The following is a 25337-nucleotide window of genomic DNA, read 5'->3' on the forward strand; positions in this document are numbered from 1 at the left end:
AATTTTTAAATGAAAGAAAATACATGGAAACCCACAGCACGCACAATACAAAAGGTGAACCCTAACATAAACTGTGGACTTTGGGTGACGGGAAAGCATCCACGTAGGTTCAATGACAGTAACACACACGTGCCTCTCTGGTAGGGGATGTGGACAATCCCAGAAGCTGGGGATGGGGTGGGGTGGCAGAGGCACATGGGGAATTCTGCGAGATTAGCTCATTTTTGCTGTGAACCTAAAACCACTCTAAGAAACAAAGTCACAATGTTTTACATAAAGTGATTACCTACCTACCAACCTACCTACATCACTTCTAATTTCACCTAGACCAGTTTCCGACACAATCACTGTCATAAGGATGACTATTTATAGAGGATCCAGTTAGTAAGATATGGAGTACAAAAATAAAACACTGGATCCCAATTAGTTTAAAAAGAGAAAATCAGGGGCACCCAGGTGGCTCAGTTGGTTAAGTGTCCCACTCCTGATTTCAGCTCATGTCATGATCTCGCAGTTTGTGAGTTTGAGCCCCACGTCAGGCTCTGCATTGACAATGTGGAGCTTGCTTGGGATTCTGTCTCTATCGCTCTCTGTTCTTCCCCTGCTTGTGCTCGCTCGCTCTCTCAAAAAATACACATAAACTTTAAAAAATAAATGAACAAAAAGAGAAAACCAGCATGCAACAAGTTTCTCCCTCAAGGAAAAATGATAACTATTTCTTTCTCTTCTGTTTCAAAAGTCTTTACAGGATTGTACAAATTTTTAAAGCTTCTCTCCAATCATCACAGGAATTGACTATAAATGCCTCCTGGAGTTGGAATAATGCTATTTCAGGGGGAGGGGGGAATGGAAACCTACTTTTCTTTTAATACTTTCCAGGACGTTTACCTCATAATCAAGTTACTATTTTCTTATGAGATCTCAATGCTACTCTACTGATTTAATGAGGTCATGGATGGTTTTCTGAAACTCCAGACATGGCAGAGTTTACAGGAAGAAGTCAGATCGGCCCTCCACACAACTGGTTCCAGCAGAATATCCAGCTTGGCTGCATTACTGGGTTTTAAGAATATGCCTCTCAAATCACAGGGTTAAAAAAAAAAAAATCACACTACACTGAGTGGCTTACGTTAGTTTCATTAATGTCTGAAATTCAGCAAAATCTTTCATCTGGGAATTATTCCAAAACATAGGAGGTTCTGTCACTAATAGAAGCCATTCCAGTGGAACATGTGTTTCCTTAGCTTTATTCCCATGACTAAATGTCTTTTCAGTGTCCTTTTATTTATTATGATAGACACAACCATATCATTCCCTTCATATCAGAACCCTTAAACTTTTGTCAGCTTGTTGGATGGTGGAGAGACTCAGGGGAAAGGCCAACAATAACACGATGGTAATATTTTGAGCACTTGGTATATACACCAAGCCGTTCACATGCTCTTTATATTCACTGTCTCCCAAGGACACTTTCTGTCTTATATTGGCAGATGCATTTCATAGCAGGGCATGAGCGAACAAAAAGTTTGGAGAGAGGTTTTTGTGTGTGTGTGTGTGGTTTTTTTTTTAACGTTTTATTTACTTTTGAGAGAGAGAGAGAGACAGAGCACGAGCAGGGGAGGGTCAGAGAGAGAGGGAGACACAGAATCCAAAACAGGCTCCAGGCTCCGAGCTGTCAGCACAGAGCCCAACATGGGGCTAGAACCCACAAACCATGAGATCATGACCTGAGCCGAAGTCGGACACTCAACCGACTGAGCCACCCAGGCGCCCCTGGAGAGAGCTTTTAAGAGAAGCAGAAAACAGTTCTTACCATTTGGAGGGCGGATTTTGTGCTTTAGCTTCCTATCTTTAAAGTGGGGATGAATATACTTAGCCCTCATGAAACATTTCTTAAGGAAATACATGGGATAATGGAGATGGGAGTCTTTGTAATCATGACGGTCCCACAGTGGACCCATCCTCTGGTATTTTTAAGACACTTTAAAGAACAGAATTTAAAACTTGTGGACACCCCAGAGTCACCAATCTGCCTTTAAAATGCTTCCTTAACACTCCGCTCCTCAGGTTCAGGGTCTTAATACAGACTGCAGGTGTCCTCCAATGAACTCCAACAATAGTTAATTAGGCCAGTCCCCTGCGTGCCAAATCTGTACCCACACCAATAGTTCCCTAAACACATAAATTCAACAATGTTATCCACAGAGCACCTACCACCCTCCTGAGATGGCCCTGGGCACTGAGGGCGCAGCACAAGCCGAGTGAGAGAAAATTCTTCTGTTCCAGTGGAGCAGAGAAACAAAGACAGACAGAAACCAGCACTGGGAAGTAAGTGCTATGAAGGGAGTAAACAGGGTGAAAGTGATGTAGGAGGCAGACAGGGACACACCCTCAGAATGGTAGTAAACTAAGGTACAAAGGGTGAGATGCCTCTAGCATGCAAAGAACCATTTCAGGCTGTCAGAGTAACAACTGTGAGGACTCTAAGATGGGAAGGGACCTGGCATTGAACTCACAGAGCCTGTCAATATCTACCTTAAAAACGTCATGACCAGTGATGTAAAAACCCATTTAAACCTTTAGAGGCAAGGGGCGCCTGGGTGGCTCAGCTGGTTGAGCATCCGAGTTCGGCTCAGGTTATGATCTCATGGTTTGTGGGTTTGAGCCCCACATGGGGCTCTGTGCTGACAGCTCGGAACCTGGAGGCTGTTTCAGATTCTGTGTCTCCCTCTCTCTTTGCTCCTCTCCTGCTCACACTCTCTCTCTCTCAAAAATAAATTAACATTAAAAAATAAATAAATCTTTAGAGGCAAAAAATTGCTTTTGTGTCTACTGCAGTTAGATGACTGACCACAGCTTCTGTGGGGAACTGGAAAAGTCAAAGACCTTCAGCATACTGGTGACCTACGACTTAGAGCATGATCAGATATCAGAGGGTAACAGCACAGCAAAACAGGCCCTCTTGCAATGGGATTCCCACTATCACTGAAGTTACTTGAGGCTTAAAATAAAATCAATAATTGAAAAAAAATAAAAATCATGATTCTGAACAGGGAGAACACTGAACTTAAAAGAGGGTGTGTCTGCATAATCTTGGTGGTAGGTTCATATGAATTAGAGTACAAGTAAAGGGGCAGAGAAGAGTGCAAGTGGCATTACCATTTTGAGGAGGAGGAGGAGGGAGAGGAGGCAAGGTTGGAGGAGAAAAAGGAGGAGAGGAAGGGAGATGAGATGGGTGGGGCTTAAGGACCAAACCAGTGAGACTGCAGCCAGAGGGTCAAAGTAGCAGAAATCCTGCAGAGGTTATTTAATCCCCCTTCACAGAGGTAAGGACCGAGAAATCTGCAGACTTCCAGTGAATCGATTACTATTAGTCAAGCCTAGGTTTATGATTTTTTAATACCACTGATTTTGCAAGATTCTAGAATGGATTACCACAGGAGTCTTTTTTATGTATTTAGAAAAAGAAGCAATGAATGCAGGAGCCAGCATGAGTTCACCAAAAAAACGTTGTCAGAAAAAGCGTACTCGTTTTTTTTGTTTTTAAAGAGTAGCTAGTGCATTAGGAGTTTTCGGTAAACACTACATAACTGGCAAATGACCCACCTTGGGTCACATGTTTGTGGAAGGACGGAGAACACAGACAGGCAAGTCTAACTAGGTGAAAGATCTCAATAAATTATGCACATTAATGGGGTTACTGCCAGTCTAAGGCAGCACAGAATGGCGAGAAAGGACCAGGGGAGAGGACAAATGAGGGCAAAGGAGAAGCAGGGGAAACAGAGGAAGACACAGTGGGAAGGAGAACATGGAAGGCGTTAAGTCAAAGAAGAAGGAAATTTTTAAACAAAAATTTAACCTGCCAACTTAAAAAAAAAAAACAAAACCAAAAACATGTGATGAACCTGTACTACCCAGTATGGTAGAAAAATAGTCCCATGTGGCTAAATATAAATTAGTGAAAATAAGAGAAAAATTTCAAAATTCAGTTCTTCAGTCACACTTGCCACATATCAATGCATATGTGGCTGGTGGTTACCTAACTGAATAGCAGAGATACGCAACACTTGCATCACCATAGAAAGTTCTACTGGAAAGTACTAAGTGGACAAAGAAGACTTTTCCTCTGGTTTTCATGAATGCCACACTTTCTTGAATACCAAAACAGAGTTAAGTTGTGGCTACATTAAAAAGCATGCATGTGTATGCAACACACACACACACACACACACACACACACACACACAGAAATTGCAAATGCCAAAGAAGACACACTGTTTGGTTTTAGATTTTACAGCTCATTATTATGCACATTGGTAGCCAGCCTGGGGGTGGGGGATGATCATTACAGAGTACAGCTTTTAATTTAGATAGAAAATTCTTTTAATTACTGCTAACAGAGGGTCTAGTATGAGCCTCAGGCCAGGAGTTACCTCCTTTGGAGCAGAGGTCCTTTTAGAAAGAAACGGCTCTCCCACCTCAACCCAGGGGGCTGGAATGTGACCTCTCAGAGCACTAAAAGAAGGCAGTGAAATGGGGACAGGCCTAGTTAAGAAAGGTATCTTTGGTGTTATTTATTGTTATCTGTAATTTCTCATTTTATATTAGGAAATATGTATTGATTTTTGTTTCCCTCATTGAATTGTAATCTTCTAGAAAGCAGAGATTTCTACATCCCTTCAAGCAAACAGCATATTGCTGAGCACAGAGCAAGTGAACAATTAATATAAATTATACCAGAAAAATCTCAGTCTAGTAATTCTTGGCTGTTTATCTCAAATTCACTTATCTTGACTATATTTTGAGTACCATTCCATACAGAAAGCAGACAGGACTTGGAACAAGTGTCACAGACTCCCATCCTGGCTGTGTCTCTCAGAACGCTCATATGTACGTCTAAGAACATTGGGTTCCCAGTATGGAAGCCACCGGGGATTCTTCGAGGAAACAATTTAAGTGGGATGATGATGAAAGAAACCAGAATGCAGGAAGCCTTTAAGATCGGACTTCAGTACAAGCCTCTCAGAATCCACCCCCACACCTCCACACTTTCGAGCCAAGGCTTTCTCCTCTCCTCCCGTGTGACTCTGCCAGCTGAGCCTCAGACCCAGGTAACTAAGATGCCCAAGACATCACTGGAAGGAGGGAAACCAGGCCCACTTTTAAAAAGGTTTGTTTGTTTGTTTGTTTGTTGTTTTTCTTTTGGCTTTATGGATAGGTAATTCTTTTATTTGAGTTACCTTGAGTAACTCAACTCCTATATCTAGTCAGGTAATGGCCATGTGATGGCATCAACATTTGAAGTCCTACAAGAAATAATGAGTGTTGGTGAGGATGTAGACAAAAAGGAGCCCTCATGAGCCGTTGGTGGGAATGTAAACTGGTGCAGCCACTGCGGAAAGCCGTATGGAGGTTGCTCAAACAATTAAATATAGAAACAGCACATGTTCCGGTAATTCCACTAGTGGGTATTTACCCAAAGAAAACGAAAACACTAATTCAAAAGGAAACATGCACCTGCTCCTATATTTATTGCAGCATTAATCTACAGTAGCCCAAATATGGAAGCAACCCACACGTCCATTGATAGATGAATGGATAAAGAAGATCTGAGATATACACAATGGAATATTACCCAGCCATGAAAACAATGAAATCTTGTCATTGGTGACAATACTGGTGGACCTAAAGGGTATTATGCTATGTGAAATAAGATACCGAAAGACCAAATATAATCTCATCTATATGTGGAATCTAAAACACAAAAAAAATGAATGATAAAACAACCAAAACAAACAAACAAACAAAAACCAACCCAGCCACAGACTCATAAATACAGAGAACAAAATGGCTGTTGCCAAAGGAGAGGGGCATAAGGAAATGAGCAACAGAGGTGAAGGGGATTAAGAGATAACAAACTTTCAGTTATAAAATAACACCTTGGGATGAAAAGCACAGGGTACAGAACATACTCAATAATACTGTAATAACTGTATGGTGACAGGTGGCAATTACACTTAGCATGGTAAGCACTGCATAACGTGCAGAATTGTTGAAGCACTACGTCGTATGACTGAAACTAACATGACATTGCACGTCAACTACACTTCAATAAAAGAAAACTTGAAGTCCTATATGTATAGTTTCTAATAATCTGAGGCCTTTTACACATCCTGTTTCAATTTTTAAGTTTCTTACCTATCCTGCAATATTTATTCATGCATACACAGGAAAAATGGAAATAAGCTAAAGGTCTTAGTACACCCTCTCCCCAGTCCCGAGTTAAGGAATTAGTCTTTTTCCAAGGAAGTAACATCAACATTTGATTCCACATGATTTCGTTTCAATGTCACGAAAGCATTTTAACAGAATAAATTCACTTTTTTATAAAAGAGGAGTAAAAAGGGAATAAAAGAGAGTGTACTAAATTATATCTCTTATAAGAGGCAGCATCATATAATAAAAATGGTATGACTTTTAGAGCTACACAGGATTCAGTTAAAATCCCAACTCTGCCACCAAACAACTTTGTGATAAGGGCTACAGCTGGCCTTCACAGGACTTAGCATAAATTGGAAAAAAGTGCCTTCTCTGGGCAATCATAACCCTTACCTGTTTCTTCAGCTGACTGCCCTCAAGCAGTGAACAATTTGTACAACTATATGTAGTTACCCTGTATATATAAGTAGGACTTTAGAAAAATCTCTCTGAACTCCATCATCTCATCTCTACCATCTGCACCTCATCAGGTTGGAGGCAGGATTGAACAGGGTAAAAGAGATAAAGCACTCAGCATGGAGCCTGGAGAATCAGGACCAACTACCCAGGAAATATTAGTTGTCACCTTTCTGCTTCCCCCTGGCCAGTCATCTAGATGGGCAATATCCCTGGAAGTTCCTATTAAGAATGGATTATACTCTGCCACTGAAAGCAGTTAATGCATTCTAGGATTATGCATTGCCTAGGAGCTTCAGACCAGATGTTGGAAGTTGACATAGTGACTTGAGCGTTAAAGCACGCTCTCTGCATGTCCCACCGCACCACACAATACTAATCATTTAACCTGTATCTTCTCCATTCCATTTCTTTCTAAATTGATTGCTTGTTGTAATCATATATTGCAGTACACAGGACACCAGTTTTAAATTTCACTCCATAAATTCCATCTGGGAAAGCTTTTAAATCCATCCAATGACTATAGCGGGTAAACAGAAATCTTACCCACATAAACCCCAAACCCTAACTACTCTCATGATGTTCAATCATTTCTACTCTGGGAACAAATCTGAATTCTTTTTTTTTTTTTTTTCCTAAATTAAAAACTCGTTTTAAAGAAAAGAAGTATTAAACTACTCCATAAACATAATAAACCACACTTAAATCTTGGTTGCAATAAATATCTCTTGCCTACAGCTATTAGATTCCACAAGTGAATTTTTAAGTTTGGCAGCAAAATAGTATACTTATTCTGACCATGATTTTGCTTTCTGTGGTTTGATGTTCCCTTTTGTGTGTTTCTGATGTTTAGAGAGAGGGGGGAATCTGTCCAGAAACCTGTAATAGATTTATTCAGGAGACAAGAATGCTATAAAAGATCACCATTTCATTACTATGAGGTCAGTTTAGGCCTCAGGACAGTAATATCAAATGGTGGCGCCTTTGGCCCTCTCTTGTTTCCTTAAGTGATTGATTAAGACTGTGAAAATCAGTTTGAAAAATGAGCAAATTATCTAGCAAGAGTTAAAGATTCTATGCAGGTATTTCATTCAAAGTCCTGCCCAGCTCTTCATGATGAGCTCTGACAAGAGCATGTGTTACTATATTATGAATAATTATTTACATGAGTTGTTCAGTGTAGATGGTGCGGGTAAAAGGGGTGTGGACTAGCACAGAGAATTCAGAAGTATATAGAAGTTATCCCAAATCCCAAATTCAGCCAATGACATTTAACATCCACTGGCCTAGGTCCAAGACTGCATCCTAATAAAACCTTGGCTTGGAGCTGGTGGCAGCCATACAAGGGACTTGAGAAGACCAGTTAATGACAGAGCTGGAAAAGGGGGGGCTTACTGGTACATCACCACCCACTCTATACCCAAGAAGGACCTAACTCCAATCCTATAATCTAAAACCTCTTGCTTAGACTATGAAATTCATTTCTCATACTTAGAAACCCTGACAGTTATGCATAAAAGCCTATTTTAGAATCCTACCAAAATATTTACATTTACAAAAAATCTTTAGTTGGTAATTTCTTTACCCCAAGTTTGTCATTTCTAAAGTAGCAAGCTAAATTATGGACATATATTTTTTTAAGTTTCAGGCAATTTGAAACCTAAATACATGATAAAAAGAATTCAGCCAGTGGTAATGCAATTCCTATGACTTTTCTAAGGGCTGATTTGATAATATGGCATTTAAAAAAATAATTACATTCTTGTTCACCAGAAATGTTCTTAAAAAAAAAATAAAGATGACAATGACAAGACTACTAGATTTTCCATCAAAATATAATTATTTCCATGAAAACTCTGGAACAACCTAAAATCCAACAGCAGGAAAACGGCTAAATAACCTCTATGATGGAATTCTGGTGTATTTATTATCTAGCCATTTAACAAATGACTACTTTCTGATATTTAAAGATGCACAAGGTAGTAAGTTACACAAACCGTCAAGAACAATATGCACACATTGATCCTATTTTTTGTTATTTTCTATACAGACTCTTAAAATAACTTGATAGATTTAAACCAAGAGATCAGTAGGTGATAGGATTTCTGGTATTTTAAGTTTTCTTCTTTTAGTTTATCCATATTAGCCAAGTTTCCTACAAGGAAGAGATATTGATTTTGCAATTAAAAAATGGTTTTGATAAGACCTTATGTTTTATATTATTCCTGCTCACATTTAACAGATTGAAATTCTGCAGATCATTACGTTTTTAACGTATAATAACTTGTAAACACATCCAAATCAGTAATGTAACACCTGTGGCTCACATACAAGTGAATTAATTTAATCAAAGATGGAGCACCTGGGTGGCTCAGTAGGTTAAGCATCTGACTTCAGCTCAGGTCATGATCCCACGGTTCATGGGTTCGAGCCCCGCGTCGGGCACTGTGCTAACAGCTCAGAGCCTGGAGCCTGCTTCAGATTCTGTGTCTCCCTCTCTCTCTGCTGCTCCCCTGCTCCTGACCTGTCTCTCTCTGTCTCTCAAAAATAAATAAATGCCAAAAAAAAAAAGTCAGTTTTCTAAGAAAAAAAAAATGAGCACCTATGTGCTAACTGTTTTCCTCTAGCTGGTTATGTAAAGTTATTTCTCTGTCTGAGGAGTTCACAGTCTCTAAAGAGTGACAGAAAGGCAAGCTATAATTACTATACAGTGACAGATAAATTCTAATGAAAAGAGGTATGTGCAAAATCTTATGGGTTCAGGATGGCACTACTAGCTGGGCTATAGGTGTTCAGGGGCTGGGCAGCAATGAAAGATAGAGTCTGTTACAAGGACAAAACGGACAAAGGCTGCAGACACAGGGAACAGCATGTGCGATGTAATGAAGATACAGAACAACAAGGGAAGTGAGGGGGCCAGTGAACCGCTGGGCAGTGAATGCAGGTAGCAGGGGAGAGAACAGCGGGAACTCCTGTAAAGGAGACTACAAAAGTAAAGAGAGAAATCTTAAAGGGCCTTGAAGGGCATATGTAAGTGTTTGAAAATCTTCCAGAAGCACAGTGGAGAACTGTGTGATTTTATATCACCAGGGAGATAAGAATGATCTTATCCACCTCCTATGGCTTCAGCAATCACCTTTTGAGCAGGACTCCCTAAAGCATGCCTCTAGCCCAGACATTCTCTCCTGGACACCAGACCCACATTCCCAACTGCATATTTAATACTATACTTATCACATCCTTTATGGGGTCTAATAACTTCCTCAAATTTAAGATGGTCCCCATGAAGCCTTGCATCACATCTTATACCTACTCTACTCTGGAAAACCAAGCAGGGATCACCATCATCATGCTCCCTTCTTTCCTCCCCCGCCTCCACACTTCAAAAGTTGGAGAATTTGTCTTAAAAGTTTTCACACCCCTCGCCTCTCCCCTCCCCCACCACTTACTCTTTCACTTGAGCACCTACTCGAGCTTTGGCATGTCCCCAGATCTTCATCGCACACCGTAAACCCTCTCTCAGCAGATCTCTCAGGTGTTCCGCCATCCACACCATACTGTTGCTGCTCAGAGCGGTCTCTCCACGTGACTGAACCAACACCCACTCCCTGGTTGTGAAGCCTCCAAGAACTCCCTATTGACCACCACATAAGACGTAAAGCCAAACTGCCTCCTGATGAGGTTTTCTCTCGCTACTCAATATACTATCCATTTATATAAGGGAGTTACTTACTATTCTAATCCTTGGTTCAGATCTCTGTTAAGGCCGTTGCATATTATGAGGGCAAAGCAGCAGGATACAAACAACGAAAGAGACACAAGTAAGAGAGGGTCTCTACAGTAGCACCATGCTGTACAAATATGCAGATCATGGTCTGTGTCCCCTGCGAGCTCTCTGAGGATTAGCATTCCACCTGGAATATTGCGGGAGTTCAACAAATTTGTTTGACTAAATGTCTGACTTTTAAAAAGCCAAGTAAAAAGAAGTCCCTCATCACATGACATCTACAATTAAAAATATAAACTGTTTTGTTATGTGACATAGGGGCAATACTGGCCTCTGCAAAACTTTTGATGGTAAATTTCTTCCTAAGGACCATCTTCTACCCTAAAAAAATTCTCCCATGGGCAAATCTCATCTATACATTCTAACACAGGTATCAATTTCACCACGATAAATGTCCCTGCATACAGATCACCCACAAGCTGCCTATGACCATAAGAGACTTGCCCTACAGTGCTGTCTGGGGTCTTACCAGACCACAGGTTTTATTTGTCAAAATAAAAACCAACTGATTCTCAGGTTACTTAGCCCTGGTAAAGAACACGCTGGAATGAATTATTCAATTTGTTTTTATTTATTTATTTACCTATTTATTTATTTTTAAGGAGACATCCACCTTCAAAAAAAAGTTTATTTATTTTGAGAGAGAGAGAGAGAGAGAGAGAGAGAGAGCAAGCACGAGCAGGGTGGGGCAGAGAAGGGGGGGCGGGGAGAATCCCAGCTCAGAGCCCAACTTGGGGCTTGACTCCAAGAATGGTGAGATCATGACCTGAGCCAAAATCAGGAGTTGGACGCTCAACCAACTGAGCCACCCAGGTGCCCCTTAAACTTGTTTTTATAAGTATATATACACACGCTGCCTTAAAATACAGAGAGTTCTAGGTTAATATGGAACAGTTATTCTCTAATATAGGCTCATGAGATTATCATCTCTTTATCAGAATATAAACACAATTATCAAAAGCCTCAAAACTGCTGACCAATATATACTTTGTGACAGGGAACTATGATAAAAAGATACACAGTACTACTGAATATATATTAAGAAGGGAACTGGGGGGTACCTGGGTGGCTCAGGTCATCTCACAGTTCATGAGTTCAAGCCCCACATCAGGCTCTCCACTCTCAGAGCAGAGCCTGCTTCGGACCCTCTGTCTCCCTCTCTCTTCCCCTCCCCCAATCTCTCTTTCTCAAAAATAAATAAACATTTAAAAAATGTTTAAAAAAAAGGGAATTGGCTTAATCTGCAATTATGACAAGTTTCATTTTATAGACTGTTCTCTAATTATACGTCCCAATAAATGAGCTCCCCCTTTTGTTCATTTACTTTCCCATTTTTAATTATTTCTGCTTTGGGGCTTAAAATAAAATAAATCAGACTGATTTCTAAAAGCCAACAGCATCCATTTGCTTAAGAACAGAGTTTACTCTTGAATATCTATCAACATTGTACATCCTTTAATGACAACACGATACTAATATCTGTCCTTGTAACAGTCAACACTTATGCTCATTCCAGTGTACAGTTGATATTTTGTCTTATTTAATATATAGAACCCTTTAAGGGAGGGCCTATATTATTTTACAGGTAGAGAAACTGAGGCACAAGGAAGCTAAGTATCTTGCTTCAGATCACACAGACTGTAAGTGACCAACCTGGGATCACACCCTAGAGTCCACTCTCTTAATCACCGCACCCCATCAGATGGGATCTCTCCCTTAAGATACTGACAGGAAGTCTAACAGAGGACTATTTCAGTCTAGGGCCTTCTGGTCAGTATTTCCTCATAAATCTTCAAGCTACATATACATAATATGTCCAACTTCATTCATATCTTATCACCAATTTCGAGTATTAATATGTTATCAGAAAGCACAACATATTCTTCTACACCTATAATTTTGAAAGCTTTACTGATTATACTGGTTTGTTCTTTCCCCCATTGGACAACACAACCTTGAAACAGCACAGACCAATAATAATGTGAGTCACAAGTGCGGGTCATATTTGTAATTAAAAAAAAAAAAAAACCTTTTCTTTAAGTAGGCTCCATGCCCAGGGCAGAGCCCAACACAGAGCTTAAACTCACGAGATCAAGACCTGAGCTGAGATCAAGAGTTAGATGCTTAATCGAATGAGCCACCCAGGCACCCCTGCAATTTAAAACTTTTTTTAGCTGCTATATTTAAAAGTGCAAAAAAAAAATAGGTAAAATTAATTTTAATGATGTACTTTAACCCAAATTATTAAGATTATCATTTCAACACGTACTCTAGATGAATTAGTAAAGAGATCATTTACATTCTTGTTTTCACACTAAAGGTCCAGAATCCTGTGTGTATTGTGCACTCACAGCACCTCTCATTAAGACTAGTTGTACTTCATGTGCTCAATCACCACACGCGGCTACAGTACTGAACAGCGCAGTGCCAGAGCACATATCCAGTTCTGTAAAGTAAGCATAAAAAGATGCCTCTGTTCATTTACTTCCTTCATAAACTGTTCCCCAGCACTACCATCTTTAAACTAGGAAGAAGAATGTATCTGTGAAGGGACACCTTCAAGCTACACTGATGATCAAACACAAATTGTCAAGTGAAATGTGCTCGTAGACCATATGTAACTCTAACAGGTGGACAGTGGGTTCACTAACAATTGCCTTAGCACCAGTCGCATCACCTTATTGTTCCAAGGAACCGAACAGGAGGTTTGAACAAAGAACGGAATAGTAAATTTCTGTAGCTACTTCTTGAAAAACATGCTGTGGCTAAGTCCAATTATCTTTATTTCCAAAGGACAACATTTCTCCATGTAGTTATCTCCATGGATTATAGTCGAATCTGGTCTGCTTACTCTGACATTTTCTTCAGTTAAAAGTCAATTTTACCCTAAATTCCCTGTCTGTATTTTCTCTCTTAGCAGTCAATGTGACTCTACCAACATTAGATCAGCGGGGAAAGGGGGAGCACATAAAGTTGGGGGGGGGAGCCTCTGGAGCTCCCATGGATAGCACAGCAAAGGCTATTTTTTACCAGTTATGTTTCATTTCCTCGACAATTAAGTACATGTTAACCCTACCACCCCATAATCTTGAAAATGTGAAAAATTAATTTGAGCCAAGGTTGTTTTTCTTCCCCCCACTTAAGAGTAGGGATAATATCTAGTAAAAATAGAATGTAACCTTTGCTGTATTATTCAATTTACTCAGTAAGAAGCAATCAACTGTTAGCGACACCCCTCCTACCCTCCCCTACCCCCCCCCCAAGAAGGTGGAGGGTGGAGGGAGGGAGAATGTCAAAACAAAAGCCTGTGCTAGAAAATTTACAAGGAAAAAGAACAAACATCCTCTTTGGGAATTACTCTAGGCTACACAGCAAAGAATTATAGCACATAAACTGAGGTTACATAAACACTCTAATAAAATCCAGGGCTTGATTTATAGGAGCGGCCCGTCTTGTGCTGGCTTCCACAGAGGACCTGTGCCTGGGAACCGGCAAACCCGCCCACTGCCCTCTCCAGCAGCAGAAGAGGGTTTTTGCTGGTAGCCGCTGGGCTTTCCTGTCAGTGGTGTGGGGGCAGCGAACGACACCAGAGTAATCCTTCTCGTTTTAAAGACAGGAAATAATGACATTTCATTTGTGCCTTCACTGCCCCAGTCTCCAGAGGGCTCTCCACCTCCACCCCCAAGTTCCCATCTGAGTCACCACCAGGAGCAGTAAAATGGAAGGGCCAGAGCGGTTGCTACCAAACCAGAAGTGTTCAGAAGACGGCAGGTTTAAAGGAGCTTCGAAATTTGCAGATAAAACAATGAGACAGAACTTATCCAAATTCCAGCACAACATGCTGGCTGAGAATAACACGACTGCCCCTCACACACAGAGAAGAAACTATTAAAATAAAAGCAGACTGGTAAATGCAGGCTTAAGTATCTGGAGGCCCCCAATGATACTAGGCAAAGCTCCATTGAGGAAACTGGCTTGACTAGATTAATTCGTGGAGGTAGTGAACAAAAAGAGGATTCTTGTCCCAAGCTCTCTTCCACTCCCCCACTTCCCACCCCCTCGAAGACCTGACTTCAGTCCCTGACTATGTGTAGGGAACTGCCTTAGCCTCTTACTGCTGGAGTCCCTGCGCCTTTCCTGACAGCTACTTCAGTGAAGTGCCCTATCCGTTTATTACTGCTTCCCTCCACCCCGTTCTTCACACAAGACAACGGTAAATGGAAAGCCAGCCTTGATGAAAGGTGTACTCTAATTATGTTCAGTGTTTCTGAAGGAAGGGGAAGGGGAAGGGGAAGGGGAAGGAAAGAAAGGAAGAAAGCAAGCTTCACAGGGAGATAAGCCTTACAATGTATGATCCTGGCATTTGTATTAGATAAAGCTAATTCCACCTTTCAAAAAAGATGTTTTATTTTTATCAGCAGCGAGGATGTGGGCCGGGCCATGAACCTGCCTCATTCATATGTAATGACATTCGAGGTCTCTGATCATTTATTTCTGAGCTGGTCTTGGAAACAAAAAGACAAGTAAGGGAAAGTTCTTCAAATTTTGTTTTCTTAATTTAATTTGATGAACCTAAGATTCAATGGACTATCATGAAGCATTTTAAACTCCATGAGATTTTTGTAAAATAAGTGTGTCCTTATAATTGTAGCTCCGCTTTTACATAAAAAATCATTCCAAATGCATCAGATGATTAGACTGGCCTGTGAAAATGCTGAACGTCACATTGCTGGAACGGGTGTCCAAGCAAGATGTCAGCTGAACATCTAGGTTTTCTATCTGCTGGTTTATTAGGCTCACCTCACAGTGAACGTGCAGCTGGAAAGGAACCACAAGACCCCAAATAAACAGCTTCATTTCTGAGTCAATGGCCTTTTACAAGTATCCCTAAAGCCTTCAAGCATAACACAGAGGTGTCACTGGTAAGCCTGGGCTAAAACAGATTCTCCCAAAGAAACTTCCAGAACAAGACTGTGAAACAGAACTAAACAGTGCCATCTGGTGCGAGAAAAACAGGGAAAAATATGAACTAGAACTAAAAGGCGGCATCTCATTTTAAATCTCTACTTGTACTGGAATTAATGCTTTACTTTTTGCAGAGAAAGGCCCCAGTGTTTCATGCACAATTATTTTTTTACACATTGGAAATAATGAGGTTTTTTAAAAAATGGAAACATGACTAAGTTTTCCATCAACCTAAACCACCAGTAATTGAGACATATATACTTGAAAACCATTATCACTCCTGGCACCAGTTTTGATGGGATCTGCTTCATCTATTTCAACAGATACCTTAAGAATCTCATTGATATTTTTACCCTTTGAATTTCTCCTCAGTTTAGCATACTCACTATTCAATCTGCATCTCCTCTATTCCTCTTTTCCTACAAGAAAGAACATCATTCAAGCAATATTTTTGTCATCTTTATAATTTATGCCCAATCTTTTGGTTTCTTTCTTCCTTTCCTTCTCTCTCTTTTTTTTTTTTTTTTTTTTGTCTTGGAGAGGGTGGCTTCTTGCAGTTTTTAATGCTTCATTGAATGCCTATTCTCTGTGCATTCCAGAAATGCCTAACCAGTTGCCAATAACAAACACAGTATAATGAAACAGTAATTCCACCAACAATTTACAAGGAGGCCAATTATTAATTTTAATAGGCTATTTCTAACAGAAAATTGCAAGTCTGCTAATACCATAAATACTTTATAACACAGTCATTCAAAGAAGCCAATAAAATTTCCTAGGTTGCCAAAAATGATGATAACTAGTTTACCAATGGGAAAACAAAACAAATAACAACGAAAAACTAAGACAAACTGGACGATTTGAGAAAGAAAATACTACTTCTACCTATGGCCGGGTTCAAAGACCAAGTTTCACAGATGCCAGTATAATAAAATAGTAACACATGTCACCAAAACTTTTTCTGATCACAGAATCACAGAATCACAGAATCTTGGGAAAACACTCAAGCCATTTTGAACCAAAGAGGTATTACCTCAACTTCATTTTTAAAAAATTTTTAAGGGGCAGGGGTCAAACACTGACACATATGTGAAAATACAAACAACCCCCAAACACTTCATTTATTCTTCCTCCTGAATGGAAGTAACTGATGTCATAAATCCCTTGAGTGTACCGACGAGCTAAAGTCAAACGTCCCTGGCTGGCAGGCTGTATGCCTCAGGTCTTATAATATGAACTATTATGAATGAACCTGCTGGAATCCCTATGACATTCATAGAGCATTACCATTATCATTTTATCATTACTGGAGGGAGGGAGGGAGGGAGGGAGGAAGGGAGGGAGAGAGAGAGAGAGAAAGGGAGAGAAAGGGAGGGAGGGAGGGAGAGAGAGAGAGAGAGAAAGGGAGGGAGGGAGGGAGGGAGAGGGAGAGAAAGGGAGAGAAAGGGAGGGAGGGAGGGAGGGAGAGAAGTATATGTAAGCATGGGGACAAAACAGGGATCGTAATGAAAACACACAGCTAGACATGCCAATATTCTCCTGCTTCGGCCTACACGGGGACATACTGAGAAATGATTGTATGAGTGGGGAAGAAGAAAAAAAAGTACTTAAATTAGTAAATTTTACAAATAACACAATTAAAAGAGGGAGTATAAGACTTTTTAAATCCCCCTTTCCACAAATCCTTTGCATTTAAGAGACACACAGAAAGTTTTCCTCTTCAGTAGCCTGTAGATGGTGCTACTAACCTGTTTTTCTTTTGCCCGAAAATTGTTGCAGTTTTATCATTAGAGGAGACTAATTTATATTATTCCATTCCTTATAAAGCTGGGGGGTGGGGGCCAGTGAGAAATTATCCTACCTTCTCAGTGATCACTTTATACTAACACACAGGTTACTCACTTTAGAAAACAGAAAAGCTAATCAAAAATGCTACATGCACAGTGTTTAAAATCAACTTATTATAGATACCTACTGAATGAAATCATTGTAGAGGTGGAAAAAGCCGCTGAGATCATCTCATCTTGTGCACTTCTACCTCCAGACACACACACTTAGCAGCTGTGAAAGCAACTGGTCCAGTGCCCAGAAGTGGTACCCAGGGTGACGGGAAGCTGCCTGGAGTCTTTCCACCTCCATCAAAAAATGCCCGCTCCACCAGGTCCATCCAGCCCAACAAGGCTGATTATGGAAAAAAGCATGCTACATCCCTCTCCTGAGCATTCCTCTAGAGAATTTAGCCACAGAAGTTCTAGGATGGTCCGAAGGTCACAAAACTCCAGGCGGCATAAAGAATCAGAATCTAGCTCTACTCCCAAGCCAGGGCGCCCTAAGAGTCCAGGCAAACCTCCTTTTAAAACACGTGCTTCCTTTGTAACAGGGATGTTACTTAAATATCCATGTTTTAAACATCATATACCATACTTGAGGAAAGCAAACAACACCTACAGTGAAATTATATTAATTAACCAAGCACCGTCTTTACATGGTTTACTTGAGCTCCAAAGCAGCAAGACTTTTTTTTTTTTTAATTAATAAACTTATTTTTAGAATGGTTTTAACTTCTGCAGCAGACTGAGTTCAAACTACCCATCTCCCATTTCCCCCGACACACAACTTCCCCCCACTGGACACCCCGCACCAGGGTGGAACATTAGAATAGATGAACCTGCACTGACACGTCATTATCACCTTAAATCCTTAACTGACATCAGGGTTCGTATTTAGCGTTACACATTCTTTAGGTTTTGACACATGTACAGTGACATGTAGCTACCATTGTAGTATTGTAAAAAATCATTTCACTGCCCTAAAAAAATCCTCTATTCATCCTTCTCACTGTCCAACCTCTGGCAACCACTACTCTTTTTCATTGTCTCTTTGTATTGATCTCCAAAAGATCAGGCTTTCCAGAATGTCACATGGTTGGAATCAGGTGATGTGTACAGTTTCTCTCAGATTGGCTTCTTTCACTTAGTAATATGCATGCCAGGTTCCTCCAAGTGTTTTCATGGCTTGATAGCTCTTTTTTTTTTCTTTCTTTCTTTTTCTTCTCTCTCTCTTTCTCTCTCTCTTTTTAAAGACTGAATAATATTCCATTGTCTGGATATACCACAGTTTACTTATCCATTCATCTACTGAAGAACACCTTGGTTGCTTCGAAGTTTTGATAATTAAGAATAAAGACACAATAAATACAAGTATGCGGGTTTTTGTGTGGCTGTGAGTTTCCAATTCACATGGATCAAGTAAGACCACTTTTAATACACAAAGTTCCCAACTGCTCCAAAAGATACAACGTTCAAAGCTGCTTTGACCATATATGTTATTTCCTCCTAAAGCCTCTTGCTTTTGTGAGGAATTTCTTAAAAGGTCATGCTTGGAGCACCAATATATTTAACATGTATAAGAAATTTTAAATGCTGAAAACCTAAAAAGAAAACCCCTCCCCAATTCCTGCTTTAAATATATTTTTCCCTCTTGTATATTTTTAAACGTAAGGTTAGATTTCAAAAGGTCTTCATAAAGGCATTAAGGAAAGAAATGGGAAAACACAAGGCAAACTACCTTCCCTCCATCAAAAAATATTTTAAATGAATTCTATTATGAATTCTTTAGGAGGAGAGATGCTGTTTGGATGTCTGTTCCTCTGCAAACCCCTATCACATGCTACCCCCACCCCCAAATTCAAGTAAGTTCTGTGAGTTCCTCAGGAGAAGGAATGACGTCTGGATGTTTCTCTGTGTCCAACAAGACTTCACTTGGCACTTACCATGCACTAAATGGAAATTAGTAAATTATTATATTGAATTAGTCAAATCAATACCTCAAATAATCGACTCTTCTCTCACATCATGCACATGGACAATGCACAATAAATTAATCTGAAGATGTTTATATGAAATACGTAGGGACAGGGAAAAATCTCTCTAAATAATTTTACTATTAAAAATTAATCATTAAAATGAAGCCACAATCAGAAGCTCTTAATCTAAAGCATTTTCACTGTCGTGAATTTTTAAAAATCATTTCAGTACTTACTTTTGGAATATGGATTCTCTCTGTAATTAAGTTCTACTAGAACCAAGTTAAATAAAGGTGATGTAAATAATGATGGCACTAAAGTAAGAGTGGTAAAGTGCTTACAAGGTGCCAGGCGCTGTGCTGGGGGACTTCCCATATATTATTACCAATTTTTATAATAATCTTACAAGGCATGTAAGAAGTAAGAAATAAATAAGAAACCCAAGGCTCAGAGAAGTAATATAACCTTCCCAGGGTCATGCAGCTATTAAGAAGCAAAGCTTGAATGGACTGGGTCCATCTGACAGCAAAGCCTATGGCTTCAGCTCTATACCCCGTGACTTCTAAAGCAAAGCCATTTACATCCAAGCAGTGGCAAACTTTTTATTGTCAACATGCACCCATGCAACTGTCTCCCAGAAGTGAGATGTTTCGTTCTTCACCATTTAATCAATATAATGAAAAGAACCAACTAAAAATAAAAGCTTGACTGGATGTGCACAATTAGGTAACAGCGTCTGGTAAGAGAGGGCATAGGCATAAATCATGGGTTCTATTTTCTCTGTATATGACCACTTACGCCTGACTCAGGAGATCCATTTTTGGAAATATGTGGGCAGCAACTCTTGTGGATGTGTGTATCAGAGTTTCAAAGTTCTCTCTTTGGAAACCAAAAAGTTATGGGGAAATAAGATACATTCTCATTACTCCATCATTTGTAAACAGTGAAATGCTGAAAGGATGGGTTCAAGAGGGCAGCTACATGGTAGCACCTGGTTTCCGGATGAAGGGACGCTATGCCTCAGGTAAGTCCCCTGATTACTACGAGAGCCCCCTGGTTTATCAATGACATCTCCACTCTCTGCATCAGCAGCCATTCCACACCCACCTGTCAGAACCAGTTCCTTCAGGGAGGAAGGTTGTTCAGGATACAACCTTCCTAAAGAAGCTCTCTATCAACTGTCTCAGCTCTGCTTTCTCAGTTCCATCTCTCACTGCTCTTCAACTTGGCTCTAGTTCAAATGAAATCAAGGTGTAAAAGTGGGGGAAAGTATTAAAGGATGTTTATAGATGAAGTTCTTGAAAGCAAAAGTCTTACTCTATATATTTTTAAGAGCTAACATTTATTAGGTGCTTAATATCTGCCAGGCTTTGTTCTCAAGGTTTTATAGGCAATATATTATTTAATTCTATAATAACACCAAGAAGTGAACACTGTTATCTTCATTTAACAGATGAGAAAGTGGAGACACGGCCAGGAAGTGGTAAAGCAGGGTTCAGACCCACGCTGTCTAACTCGATGCCTGCTTTCAGCCATTACATCGAAATGCCTCTGCCTCCAGATGTTCCCAATTTGGGTAAAAGAAAAGTCTCGAGCCTCCAGTTGACAATCTGTAAAGGAACGGTTGGCCAGAGAAGGAAGGTAACAATGGTGGGATGCTGGCAGCTCAAGGGCTGAGGCTGTGGCGAGCCTGGTGGTCCTTGCCAGCTCTGAAGGGAAAACCAGTATGTTCTGACATATCAGGTAGAGCTGAGGGCATCATCTTCCTGCCCTACCTTCACACAGGCTGCCCTGGCTTCATCTCCAACAGTCACTTTCTTTTCTACCCCTTTGGTCCGGCCGCTACTCAAGATGAGGGGAAGGGAAAGGGCATCTGTGAGTCCTCTCTGCCAACCATCTTACCACTTGGGGCAAGAGCTGTGGCAGGAGGACCTACTCGGGAGGCCACAGACGGTGCTCCAAAAGACTGCGTGGTGCTTATGCTAGTTCTTGAGTTTTTGTTTCTTTTTGTTGTTGTTGTTTGTTTTCTTCCCCCAAGTTTTACTGAGAAATAATTGACATACATCACTGTACAAGTAAGTGTGAGGTATACAGCGTGATGTTTTGATTTGCGTATATCGTGAAGTGATTGTCCCACTAAGTTCGGCTAACATCCATCATCTCCTATCAATACAGTATGAAGAAAGAAGGAAAAAAGATGTCTCCTTGTGATGTGAATGTGGAGGATTTTCTCTCTTAACAGCTTTCCTGTATATCATGGAGAAGCATTCTCCACAGTGATCATGCTGCACATGACATCTCTAATTTACTTATTCCATAACTGGATAGCTCCTGGGTTTTAACCATGTGTGCCATTCTGCCGCAGCAACCTCAGGTCCTAGGATGACCTGGACTTCTGGTCCATCTTCTTTTCACTACCTCTGGTCAGAGTCAAAGAGTCTACACACAACCTCCCTTCTTGATCCCAGGCCCTAAAACAGCACAATGCTTCCATCACCAAGTCAATCTTGCAAAAAAAAAAAAAAAAAAACCCAAACAAACAAACAAACAAACAAACAAAAACAGGTAACAACCAGGAACCATTAACAAAAGTTCATGAACCACACTCTGAAAAACAATGTTCTTTTTTTTTTTAAGTTTATTTATTTTGAGAGAGGCGGGGAGAGGGGCAGAGAGAGGAGGAGACAGAGAATCCCAAGCAGGCTCTGCACTGTCAGTACAGAGCCAGACGCAGGGCTCAAACTCAAGAACTGTGAAATCATGACCTAAGTTGAAATCAAGAGTCGGACGCTTAACTGACTGAGCCACCAAGGTGCCCTGAAAAGCAATGTTCTAAGGCAGATTCTATGAGGTCTTCACAATGATTTTGAACGTGATTTTTAAAAATCCTGTTAAATATTTACCAGGACAACCTTCCAAAGGTCATTTTGCCCAGTTAGGTTAAGGTCTTACAGGGAAATAGCCTGTCTGCCTTTTATATCCTTTGTCCCCCTGCAACCCCACCAACTGTCAACCTAAGTGTCACCTAGAAAGAACACACTTGGTAAGTGTGATTAAATGATCTAAACAAGAATTATCAGCAATGTTCTGATTTATGTCAGCTCAGTCAGAGTCTATACCTACTGGCACCAGTGACATCAGTTTTGCTGACTGGATGTGGAAGTTTTGCTGGAAGAGGCATTCCTCCCGAATACCACGGCCGGCTCCCTCTCTGCAAGCCATCTGCAATCCCCAGCCCTCTGGATTCACAGACCCACAGGCCAAAGGCACATCCCCTCTCTGAAAGTCTACCTACAGCTATTACTGTTGTTCTTGCGCATTTTAGGAACCAATATATCGCTGAGAAGAGGTGAGCCAAAGCAGAGAGAAGAGATGGCGGGGGTCAGAGTGCGGCAAAAAGAGGAGGAAAATATAGCAGAAAACTCTCAAAAACCAAGACTTCTCTGTTGGAAGCACAGTATTAATGTGCCAACTTGGACCACAGGATAGCCTCTGCCAGCCTAAAATCGTATTCACTTTAGGCACAGCATACTATTTTGTCTTGAGTTCGGATTAATGTAAAATCAACATTTTTTTTTTTTTTTAAAGAAGCTTTTAATTGTTCCAGCCAAGTTAAAGTAAGAGTCCCATCTTGTTATTACTGAAAATTCATCACAGGCTTTCCACTGCACTAAAATGGAAATGCAGAATCTTGAAACTGGCCCCAAATTTGGCATGCCTTCCTATCAGTCTCACTTTTATTAGTTTCACCTTTACTCCAACTCCCTGCACCCCTACTCACTCTGCCCTTCCAGGTCCTGGTAAGTGGCTTATTCTTTTCCTGCCTTGGGCCTTTCTCCATCCGTCACACCGCTGTTTTTCTCAAACCACCCCGAGCTGGGGCCTCTAGCACTTGGAAATTTGTTTTGAAAAAATCACTTAAACTGGGTCAGGTACCCCTGCACCCACAGAAGTCTCTCCTTTTCTGTAATAGCACTCATATTTTGTAACTCATTTGTGTTATCTGTGCTTCCCCCACTAAAGTGCCCACTACAGTAGTACAGGAACCACGTCGATATTTTCCGGCAGCGTATAGCCATCTGCTAACAAACGGCCCGCCTCATACTACGCACACCAGGACAGCTTTTCGGATGCATGAAGAGATAGGCAGAAGAAGAATTACAGGAGATGGGTGAAGGAAGGTCAGAGATGAAAGACAGGAATGTGTTAAGAGGAAATTAGGAAGAACAAGAAGAAACTGTAATGAATACTGTCTGGTCATATAATCTTGGAAATGGAAGGAATCAAGGACAAGTTCCTCTGTTCATGACGAGAGGGGGCCTCAGTGAATTCAGGTCCCAGTGCTAATACCAAAATCCAAGTTTCTTACGCCTAATTTCGTGCTGTTTATACAAGAGTCCATATAACTTTTGGGAATAGAAGTCATAATGGTCTTAAAACTCCTCAAGAAGATACAATAAAGCGAGTCTAGATAAAACCAAGACAGACAAACACAAACATCAATGCTTCAGAGTCTCCATTTCTCCCTTTCAGGCCCCACTGACCCAAGAGCCCCCCAAAAAGCAGTGCATTCTGTGCAATCATTGTTATGTGTTCCCAAACCCCCCACAACCACAGGGCCAAGGCCACCACTTCCTCCACCCACAGATGAGGAAACGGAAGCTTAGGTAAGTCACTTGCCTCATCGGACCCAACCCTTGAGGGACCTGGATGACACACAGCCCACACACGCAGCGGAAAGCCTCACAGAAGGCCTCCAGCTCCCATCCTCAAAAGTGTTCTACATGGGTTTCCAATTTTTTAGTGGGTGGCACAAAATAGGTATTGAGATTCTCATGTTCCGTTTTCCTGTTTTCCACCGAGGAGAGGACTGGTCAGTGCCACAGATAACAGCAGTTCGTTCTACCGAGACAACGCTTCAAACCTAATGCCAATGTATCCAACGCTTCATCAAAAGCAGAACTGTTCCGAGTATGGCTCTTATACTCAGGACAGGAGTGACAACCAGTATTTGTTCATGCTGGCAATGTGAGCAGAGAGTTTGGTCATAACAAGGAGGCAAATCCATCCATCCATGAGCTTGATTTCTATTGGCAATCCTGCCAGTTGTTAACACTGCCAAAACTGTCACCAGGTACCGGGTTCCAGATATGCCAATAATATCCATGAACATCAATGGTACTGTGTAATAATTCTTACTGCTCTCAGAACCTTCACAAACTTGGCCAGAAGAATAAGGCAGTCAAGTCCATTCTCTTATCATTCTACAATTTACTAAGCATTTTCTTTTCTTGATTCCTTCCTCCATTCCACACTTGTTTGTTACATTCCTATTAAGTCCAATGCAATAGGTATACGTTATCTCATTTGATCCTTGTGCAATCCTCTCCCGGTAAGAAGACAAAGGAAGGGAGAAATAAAGGTTCACAAAAATAATTAGTTGCATAGTGTAACACACTAAGAGACAGAGTTAGCATCATAAACCAGCTTTCCCAATCCCTCACCTAGTGCCTCTCCAGGAATGTTACATCTCATACAGCAGTGGATGTTCAGAAAGGCACTAAGAAAGCATCAAACAGTTGAAAGATACTCTACATCTGTCTTTTGTAATGTGCCTCTGTTCTCCATCATGATGGCCCTAAGACACCGATAACCTCTCCCACATGTAATCTAAAGGATTGTTTTTGTTTTGCTTTCATTTTTTTCCATTTTGCACTTTGCACACATCCGATTTTTAACCACAGCGAAAAGAATTCATATTCCCTCTATAATATTCCCTGCTTCCTCAAACTCTCTCACCTTGGGCTATCCTTCTCTCTACCAATACTGGATATTTGCCAATCTCTCCAGGTACTCACAGCTCCAACCACATTTGGCACCCTACAGCCACACAGACCTTGCTCCCAGTGGTCCCCCATGCATGGCATTCTCTCATTTACAAGGTCCTTCCTTCCTCTTTCTCTACAGTTAGCGCACACACTGTAACTATAGCACAACTGGGCCCGTATGTGAGTCACACACGTTATATAGTTACACAAACATACACATGCACACATGACTAGGGATGTTCACCGCTTAAAACCTTTTCTCTTTTGGTCCGAACTA

The 25337-nt window shown here is 40.8% G+C and overlaps 1 protein-coding gene across 3 annotated transcripts in view; it reads right to left on the reverse strand.

The window, feature by feature from the left end:
• Window positions 1-25337, reverse strand: part of AUTS2 (activator of transcription and developmental regulator AUTS2) — a 1119238-nt gene that overhangs the window by 673930 nt on the left and 419971 nt on the right. The gene's annotated exons all lie outside the window — the stretch shown is intronic.

Source organism: Lynx canadensis, chromosome E3 (genome assembly GCF_007474595.2).
Source record: "Lynx canadensis isolate LIC74 chromosome E3, mLynCan4.pri.v2, whole genome shotgun sequence".
NCBI lineage: Eukaryota > Metazoa > Chordata > Mammalia > Carnivora > Felidae > Lynx > Lynx canadensis.